This window comes from Arctopsyche grandis, chromosome 9, assembly GCF_051622035.1.
Source record: "Arctopsyche grandis isolate Sample6627 chromosome 9, ASM5162203v2, whole genome shotgun sequence".
Classification (NCBI taxonomy): Eukaryota; Metazoa; Arthropoda; class Insecta; order Trichoptera; family Hydropsychidae; genus Arctopsyche; species Arctopsyche grandis.
This window is the reverse complement of record NC_135363.1, coordinates 12,669,589-12,679,990: the sequence shown is the minus strand read 5'-3', so window position 1 is coordinate 12,679,990 and position 10,402 is coordinate 12,669,589.

Here is a 10,402-nt window from a genome sequence, read left to right as displayed (position 1 = left end):
AGTTAGATAAATCAGCAAACTCTAACAGGGGGTAGTCGATCTGAATTTAATAAGCATCCAGATCTTGCCAGCATATTGCTGCTAAAATAAATTTACGGTGTACACAGTTGTACGTCAAACATCGCAATAAACATAGATATTACAGGTCTCTCTTTTATTTTTTCTTTATATCAAAACGATTCAATGCCTTGAATTATATTATATTTCTAGAGCTACTTATAAACAATGACAAACTTCAATGTTTGATTGGATATTTCATTCTACAACTTTTCATACACATACACACGATGCTAACCTAAAGAAGATTTTAGGGATTGATTTCGTATGAATATAATAAATTTAGATGAAGAGTTGGACTGTATAAGTGAAGGAAAGTATTTTAAGTATTTTCTTGCTTATCAAATTACATATATAACACTAATGTAGAAATATGGGAATAAAACAATGCATATTGGTCCACTTTAGAGAAGGAAAGAAGAAATAATACGATGCAGTATTTTCAAACGTGTCTAATACGATATTTTTTCACCATCGTAATTGCGGATGATACCTTAACTTATATTGATGACCAAAATGAGCAATATGGCAAAGTATGAAAACGATCGGATAAGAGATAAGGGATATAAAAAATGACCGCTTACACGAAAACCATGTGAAACGTATAAGAGGTTAGTAAAAACGATAATGAAAAAGGAAATATGTTCCAAAATTAATTTGAGCAATATGTTCTTAATACATATGTATAAATATATAGTAAGCAATTACATAGGTACTTACATACATTGTATAAATAGGTAAATGCTTCTTCGAATGTTCGATTTATTTAACGTGTCAAAAGTTTCATTCACGTGTGATGATTCATTGCACATTTGACACCGCTTGTGCTTAATGACACTTTCAGTACCATTTCGAGTGCGCTTGTACCCGTGCGCTGAAGGGGTTGACTTAATAAAAGACTTTGCCATTGTTCTTTGAAAACACCTAGCATCCCGCTGCGTACAAAAGAAGCAGAATTAACCCTTTATGTGTTCGTGTTCTTCATTGTGCAACGACTTTTGCTCTTTGACGTCGCCGTCCGAACATATTTTTCTTCCCTCTTCAGACATTGCATTTTCCACGTCGGCAACTCGACAAAACGATCGCATTTTACTCTATTTTAAATATGCAACGGAGTTTCGTACCGTTCTCTGTCTATTGTCCTTTCGAACTTAATAAAAATATGAAAAACCTTCTAGACTACATAGCTGCATACATATGTATATATGTATGTATATGCATATTTCGAGTTGGAAATTGAATTGCAATATGAAATTTGAAAATAGTCTTCGTTTATTTATTAGTTACTTGTCGCTTTGTTTCTATTGCATTGGGGTAGATAGAGAAAACCAAACTCTAACTCACAAATATGTACAATATAACTCAACCAAATGTTATCAAGTTTCAGTATCGCTGCATTATCTCCTCGATTAATGTTTTGTTATAACTTAAAACTTATAATATTTGTTATAACTTATAGAATTATTATTATTACGATTTTGAGATTTCGTTTCTTATAACTTATAACTTATAAGATATTATAAGAAACGAAATCTCAAAATCGTAATTCTTCAAACAAAACATAATACGTACATATAACAATAAATATGTATATACATACATATATACATACATACATATAATATTATATGTACTTATACGGAGTCATAATTTTCATTACAATTATTATTTAGCAATTTTTAAATATTTCAATCAGACCAATGTTTGGATTCTCGGAAAGACAATAATTAAAGAAAAGTATGCTAGGAAAAATTAAGAAAATTCAAATATTCTTTTATAAGAATATTTCTTCGCAAAATTGTAAGAAATCAGAATATGTGTATGTACATACATAGATATGTACATATATTTACATCTATGGCTAATGATAAACTGGATAGTCGGAAAATTTTCCAATGCACCAAGAATCCAAAATTTACGTCGTAATTATTTCTGAATTTTCCCTCGCATACTACTCATAAAATAAAATACAAAAAAATTCAACTCTTTTTTAATTATTGTCTTTCCCAGAAGCAATTCAATCATTGGTCTGATTAAATATTGAAAAATTGGCAAAAAAAAAATTGTAATGAAAATTATGACTTCGTATAAGTATAATATGTACCATGTATCATGTTTTGTTTGAAGAATTTCATTCTTCGAGTCACAAGCAAATTAAAATTTATCAAGCTAAGACAATATGTATGTACATACATACATATGTACATAAATAAAGTTGAAGAACTCGGATTAAGAAATTGACTTCAATTCTCAAGAACTATATTTTTTTTATTATGTAATGAAAACTTTATGATGCTTTTTACTTTATTAAATAAAAAAATTATGTTGTAACTATATGAAAATTAAAATATGTACATATATAATTTAGATGGATTCGAAAGTCGATGATATTATTATATGATAAAAAGTAGTAAATACTACAATATTATTTATGAATGTACATACATACATAGATTCGTATAGTTTGATATAAATTGATTTATTGTGAAGCATAGGCATATTCATACATACATACATGTGTGGATAAATACATACATCAGTATGCGTGTTTTATTATATTATGAAACAATGGCGATTGTGTTTTCGAAACGCTACACAGATGTTTTCGAAAGAAAGAATCGACGCAATATTCCGTTAGAAAAAATACAAAAATAAATAGTGTTGAACGCATTCTGCAACCAGGTGCTTTGATAGTTATAATTTTTTGACCGCCCGCTGGGTCATCCCCTTTTCGTCATTTCAATAATAATAATCGACACTGAAGAAATATATCGAATTATGTCGCTGCAAATGTACGTATTATATTGTATCATTGTGTTTCTGTACGGCGAAAATTTGTTACGAATTCAATGCTTCGTTGGACAATTAAATTGAATCTAACATTATTCACTTTCGACAAACCAAATCATAAATTTGAAATTGAATTTTAAATTATCACAATCATTTACGCAGAAAGTCATCGTTGACTTTTCCCAGTCGACAAATTTTGTTACTAAAAAACTTACAAATAAATAAAAAAAAAACGCTTTACACTCAATATAACTATTAATTACTATGACAACTAAAAGTTAATTTATTTTATCCATTTTTTCTGTCATCAAAATATATGTAATACATACATATGTATATTTCCAAATTGATCTTTCCAGTTTGCAGTGAAATGGGCGTGTTTTCGAACATGATAAGCCACGCCTTCTAGATCCGCCCATCGCCCACCCACACTACACTTTATTACCCGCTCAACCTACCCTTGTTATAATAAACCACTTTTATTTAACCCTATCGTTGAGTTTCAATGCAAAGGGGCAAAATTTATGAGTAGTACCACATTTCTGAAAATTTTACGCATTATTAACATATATGTTACGTACCCAGATGGGATATTTGACAAGCCAACCCTTAATATTTGACATATTATAATAATGTCCAAACTGATTCTCATATAAACGCTTTAATCTTCTTAATTAATAATCTTCTTAGTTAATTATAATTTAATATTCTTAGTTAATCTTCCTAAAATCAATAATATTTCAATAGACCATCTCACTAAAACAATCTTACTAAATCGAATTAACAAATAAACATTCAATTTTTTTCTATATTTATTGGAGTAAATATAACATTCTTTCCCCAACACTTTTTAGGACTTTCAGGAATGCCTCGTCGATATTCAGACTATACTGAATCATTTTTAAGATGAAATATTATTTCTTCTTTACCCCTTCATAATTAATCGGAGTGTTAATGCCTCCAGAATAATCCACTCATAAAACCTTTCGCTTTTATGCACTAGTTTTCATCCCTGGCTTCTTACTTTGTTCTTGTTTTCTTTTTGATTAAGTGATAAAATTTTCATCGAAAGGCTTACTTATTTCACTCTCCTTAGAACGTTTCCCAGCCAGCTTATGTGAGACATAACATTTGCAAGATTTATTTAAGGTCCAATCATTGGCGGATGCACGGTGGTGGCACGAGGTCAATGGCTACCACCCTACAGGACTACATAATATTATCTATCTATATATATAAAAATTAATGTCTGTGTGTGTCTCGAATAGGCTCCTAAACCACTGAATTGACTACGATGGAATTTTCAAGATTTGTTGTATGCATGTCCGGGAAGATTAATGTGAAAAAAAACGGGAACGGAAACGAGAAAAACGGGAATGAGTGTCATTGCAACGCTATAATTTCAAATGTTTTCGCGTCGCGAACAACGTGTTCACTGCCTGCGTTTTTCCGACAAATGGGAACGGGAATGAGAACGGGAACGGGAACGGGAATTGCATGCGTTATTGTGGCATTGCAAAGCATGCCGGGTTCAGTTAGTACATATGTATATAATTATTAAAATTCACATTCAGCGTTTAAAAACGTCTTTTTGGTCCAAAAAGAAACATTATTGAATCGGGGGTGTGAACAACCCAATCTGTCCTTCAGATATAAATTTTATTATGTGCATCATCAATGCAGCTGATTCATAATCCTTCGCCTTCATTGATTTGAGAAAAATAATAATTTGTCAAAATTTTGGTGAAAAATGAAAATCTAGTTTTGTTATCAAATTAGGTATATTTCGGACGTCATTTATAAATTGATTAGTGTTTGAAATTCAATTACACAAGTAACATTTATTTTAAATGATGACTATTTATTCTAAGGGAAGCGCCGTTTACGAAATTAATTCTCATTTTACTTTAATTTATTATTTGAAAATTAATTTTCTAATATAGATACGTGTATTTTTTGCATATGGAATTTTTTTAATGTATGTATATTGATTACGCAAATTATAAATATACATATTTAAAAAATGTTGTTGTTTTTATGTAAGAAATTAAAGTTGATGATTTTTTACGTATTTGTATTTTTTATAATTTAGTTGAAATATTGCTTCACAAATTAATAAACCTGTATGACAATAAATTAATAATATAATTGAATATATGTACGTCTTATTTTTGAAAAAAAATATGTGTATTAAAAGTTTTAAATGGCCCCCACCCTGCAAATTTCCTAGATCCGCCACTGGGTCCAATTCTATCTTTCCTCATTGCCAAATCACTTCTTCAATAAATTAAATAATGTTATTTCTACTACGGCACATTTATCTGAAAAAAATATTATAGATAAAAATTATACGGACAATTTATCTAAAATTTTACTCGCTATCTAAATTAAGTAAATTTTAACCAAATTATACTTAACATAATATTTTCTTTAATTATATATACATACGTATGTAAGTACTTTAGTGTTTGCACTTTTTTCTAATAAAAACGATCTTATTGCAGGGGGTAGTTGATTAAAATTGTGAGAAAAAGATGAGCTTATATTAACATAAAACATTTTTCACCAAATATTTACTTCAGTCGAGAAAAAATACGACGCGACCATCAAACTTTTTAACCCGAAAATTTTCCTGCTGAATTCGCATTCGGTTTGAGTTTCTCGATTGTTTATATTTTTGATGATGATGATTTTATACGTTGGATAATACCCGCACCCGTCACTCGTAAACTAATTGGAATAAAAATAGATCAATTAATTAAATAAAAGCATCTTAACTTGAAAATCATCTTAACTTGACGAGCATCTTAAAGCCATGGATTGAACCGGTGACCACACAATTGAAAGCATTACACCGTCACGCTAGCCATTGATCTATGCTGCTGGCATATAATGATTTTATTGTTTTTTCATTTACTTCATCGCCACCATGTTGGGCATTTCGTCGCTTGAGTTCGCGTTTTTATCTCTTTAGATGACATAATAAGAGACAGCGACAACAATCGAGATCAATATTTAGCTCGGGGTGAGTGATCCACATTATGGATTTAAAAAATTCACTTTTCATCAAGTGCACAATATGTACAACAAGACCTAAATTTAATGTTTAGTAGGTACATAATTAGCTAATACGTATACATGCTGAAGTTACTATGATTTAGGTTTAGAAAAGTAAAATAATAAAGCATAGGCTAAGGCTACAATAAGCCATACATTTTTTTTATCTTGGGATATTAAAAACATTAAAGGACAGGCATGGTAAGGTATATGTATGTCACAGTACGCAAATATTGTTTGTCGGAGCGATTAATACCACTAAATGTGTCCCAGCAGGATTCGAACCCGCGTTTAACACTCCAGCCGATCCATTGTTCGAGCTGCGCGCGCGCAACATCCCACCCGTAGAGGAACAAACAGAACAACACCCTAATCACTCCCCTTACACCCACCGCCCCCTCCCAGTCGACCGTGTAAACCCTTGTCGTTTCATCTGTATTCAAACGAACATAACTCGGCCTGACAATTGTCGAAATGCGCACGCGAAAATTTCGATAGCGTGGCGTAGATGGGTAGAGCAAACGTTTTCTGAAATCCTCATTCAAAAAGTAGTTAATATCCTACATATGGATAGGTAAGTATGTAATATATTATTTTTGAGGAATTTCTAGGTATATAGTATATTGCCTTTTTGCTTACATGTATTTTTTATTGGCGCGACGACAATCGTTGGTACAAAAATCGCCAATACGGAAGATCTGGCACTCGAGTTCTCGATTGATGGAGTTTTTGGGTGCTAGATATTCCTTGATTGAGATTTTAGTGACGTGTGCGAGATTGCTTTTTTCGGAATAATCACCGAACCATTTTTATTAAATGTTTTAAATTTAAAATTCAAACTGTTTGTCTTTCTTTTAATGTTCATTTTTTTTTTCAATTTCTATTAAACGAACTGGTTAATTTCTAGCTTTAATTTTGTTACCGTTTTTTATTTTATTTCTAGCTCCATGAATGTCATAGCTGGATTTATCTATGTATGTACTTATATACTAAAAAAGTTTAAGCTTAGGGCCTCAAAATCCAGGAGCCTCCAAACGACATGTATATAAATATATATTTTTCTATAAAGTAAATAAATATTAAAAAAAAAGTAAATTTTGAATTTGTGAATGTGTTTTTAAATCAAAAATGCCACTTTCCCCGAAGAAAAATATCTTTGATCAATGTATTTTGACAGTGACGACGTATAGATGTGAAACTTGGATATTGAACGCCAAAATATTGTTGCGTAAGGGTGGGTGGAGGATCCAAGTAAAAGCCAACAATCGTTTCACAGCATTTATTGAGGATAAAGGAGTTAGACACACTGTCACTGCTCCGTCCAGAATGACCTGATATCGCTTACGTACCGCCTTATAAGGGGTAGATCTCTCAGGACGTCTAATCTGTTTACCTACAGTATAGTCACGTATTCGGATATGTATTCCCACGGTATGAGAAGTGCAATCATTGTTTAGCTTTCATGCACTTAGCTCGTCGCTAATCCCTAAAACCACTTACACCGGTCTCACGGTCTCTCAGGACGTCTACCCGTCTTAATCCGCTCGCAGTTACTCGGCGGCTCTGTTTGGTATACGTTACATTGCCCCCCACTTAGGTCAAATCGTCCCGATTGACCAACAAATCATAACTGATAAATCTGTAGTAGTTACATTTATCTTCGATATCAGTCACAGTTACATTTACCATTACAGTCGTTATCTTTACAGTTACAATGGAAACAATGACATTTAAAATCTATTACCGTTACATTAACGTTACCTTTACAATTTAAATTCTGTTACAGTTAGATTAACGTCACCTTTACAATTTAAACAATTACATTAAACCTTCGTTAAACTTCAATTTACGACACCTTTACAATGTAAACAAAAACATTTAAAATTTCGTTACACTACGATTTACGTCACCTTTACAATGGAAACAATTACATGAAAACTTTCGTTAAACTTCAATTTACGACAACTTTACAATGGAAACAATTACATTAACTTTCGTTAAACTTCAATTTACGTCACCTTTACAATGGAAACAATTACATAAAACTTTCATTACACTTCACTTTACGTCACCTTTAGAATGGAAACAATTACAGTTATATTTCTAATCCCCTAAAATTAGTCATCCGATGTTTTACATTTGGAAATCATTCTTTGTCAGCTCTTCGGTCCTAAATTTTCTCACGTGTTTGGTCCATGTTGCTCGTATCACCAAAGTCCAAATTTGCTATGGCAGCCCCGTATTCCTGTCATGTGGTCCAGCATCCTGCTGCAGACCAACGTTCAACCCAGAACGTGCTCCAAAGCCATGTCCCACAAGAATCGCTCCCATCGTCACATAAGTGACTTGGTCCATGTCTCTCGTGTCACCATCGTCCAAATTTGCTACGGTGGCCCAGTGTTCCTATGTCATGTGGCCCAGCATCGTGCTGCAGACCAACGTTCAACCCAGAACGTGCTCCAAAGCCATGTCCCACAAGAATCGCCACCATCCTCACAAAAATGACGGTTGACCCTGGAAAATGTGCACCCCTCAGTCTGCCACTCTGTTGGTGGTGCTTCTTTTCCGTTCCCTTGACCCTGGAAAATGTGCACACCTCAGTCTGCCACTCTGCTGGTTGTGTTTCTTTTCCGTTCCATTGACCTTGGTAAATGTGCACCCAACAGTCTGCCACTCTGTTGAATGTGCTTCTTTTCCGTTCCATTGACCTTGGTAAATGTGCACCCAACAGTCTGCCACTCTGTTGAATGTGCTTCTTTTCCGTTCCATTGACCCAACTGAAATCCATTTCTTTCTGATGTATTTTCCCGTTACATCTGCGAGATGATCTAAACACTGCTGCAACTGTCCATGTATTTTTTCAGGTACTCGTGTTTCCACTAGTTTCCAACTAGATTTTTTTTCGATGTTGACGTATATCAATTGTTCCGCTCTCTCTCGTTGAAGTCGCGATCTGGCGTTTCTTCGGTTTCAAATGCCCTCACGTGGTTGATCCAAGTAGCTGGTTTCCCCAACGTCCAAATTTGTTGCGGTGGCTCCGTCTTCCTGTCCTGTGGCCCAGCATCCTGCTGCAGACCAACGTTCCACCCAGAACGTGCTTCCGTTGCCATTCCCTCTGAAGCGGTGCCTCTATCCTCCCAAAAGTGACTTGATTGACTCCACCGACTGACCAACCAACATTTATCCAATCTGATAAATGTGCCTCTCTGCCGTTGCATGGTTCCGATTGAATTCCATTTCAATCCGTTTACTTTCCGACTCTTCCAATTAGACTCGACTAGTTTCCAATTAGATTTTTTTCCAGTTTGTTGACATCTGCCCTCAACAAACAGTTGAAGGGAATAGTGGCTTGTAATCGACATCTCTCAGTTGTAGTCGATCTCCGCTCCTCTTCTGACGACGACGCCCTCCCGTGGATCGACGCCACCTACAGCCGCTAATTCCTGCCACCCGCGGTGAATTGGCGAACCGCCCTCGTTCCGGTCGCCCCCTGGACCACTCTGCAACTGCCGGATGCCGCTCTCCGATGCTGCCCTTGACACCGCCTCAAGTTGTCCTCTCCCGGCAGCACCTGCACGAAACCTCCCGTTTCGCAACCTCCCTCCGTCATCCCGATGAATTCTTGCTCCTCCCCATTCCTGATCTCCACTCCTCTTCTGACGACGATGCTTTCCCGTGGATCGTCGTCACCTACAGCCGCTAATTATTGCTACTTGCGGCGAATGGGCGAACTGCCCTCGTCTCGGTCGCCCTTTGGATGACTCTGCAATTGCCGGATGCTGCTCTCCGATGTTGCCCTTGACAACGCCTCAAGTTGTCCTCTCCCGGCAGCACTTGTACGAAACCTCCCGTTTCGTAACCTCTTTCCGTCATCCCGATGACTTCTTGGCGGCCACCGCCGATAATGTCAAAGTCGAGTTGCGGTGATAACTGCAATTCGACAACCGAAAATGTGATGACCGATTCTGTGTGTTGCAGTGAAAACTGCATTTTTTTATTTCGTGTCTCCATGGCTCGAACTCTCTCCTACAGCTCCCGAGGATGGCTTCGCTGTAGCTTCTCTTCCTTCGCTGGTGACTTTGTTCCACGGCCCATCTTGGATCCCACTTCTGACGACCAGTGTTGCGTAAGGGTGGGTGGAGGATCCAAGTAAAAGCCAACAATCGTTTCACAGCATTTATTGAGGATAAAGGAGTTAGACACACTGTCACTGCTCCGTCCAGAATGACCTGATATCGCTTACGTACCGCCTTATAAGGGGTAGATCTCTCAGGACGTCTAATCTGTTTACCTACAGTATAGTCACGTATTCGGATATGTATTCCCACGGTATGAGAAGTGCAATCATTGTTTAGCTTTCATGCACTTAGCTCGTCGCTAATCCCTAAAACCACTTACACCGGTCTCACGGTCTCTCAGGACGTCTACCCGTCTTAATCCGCTCGCAGTTACTCGGCGGCTCTGTTTGGTATACGTTACAATATTACACAAAAAGTCC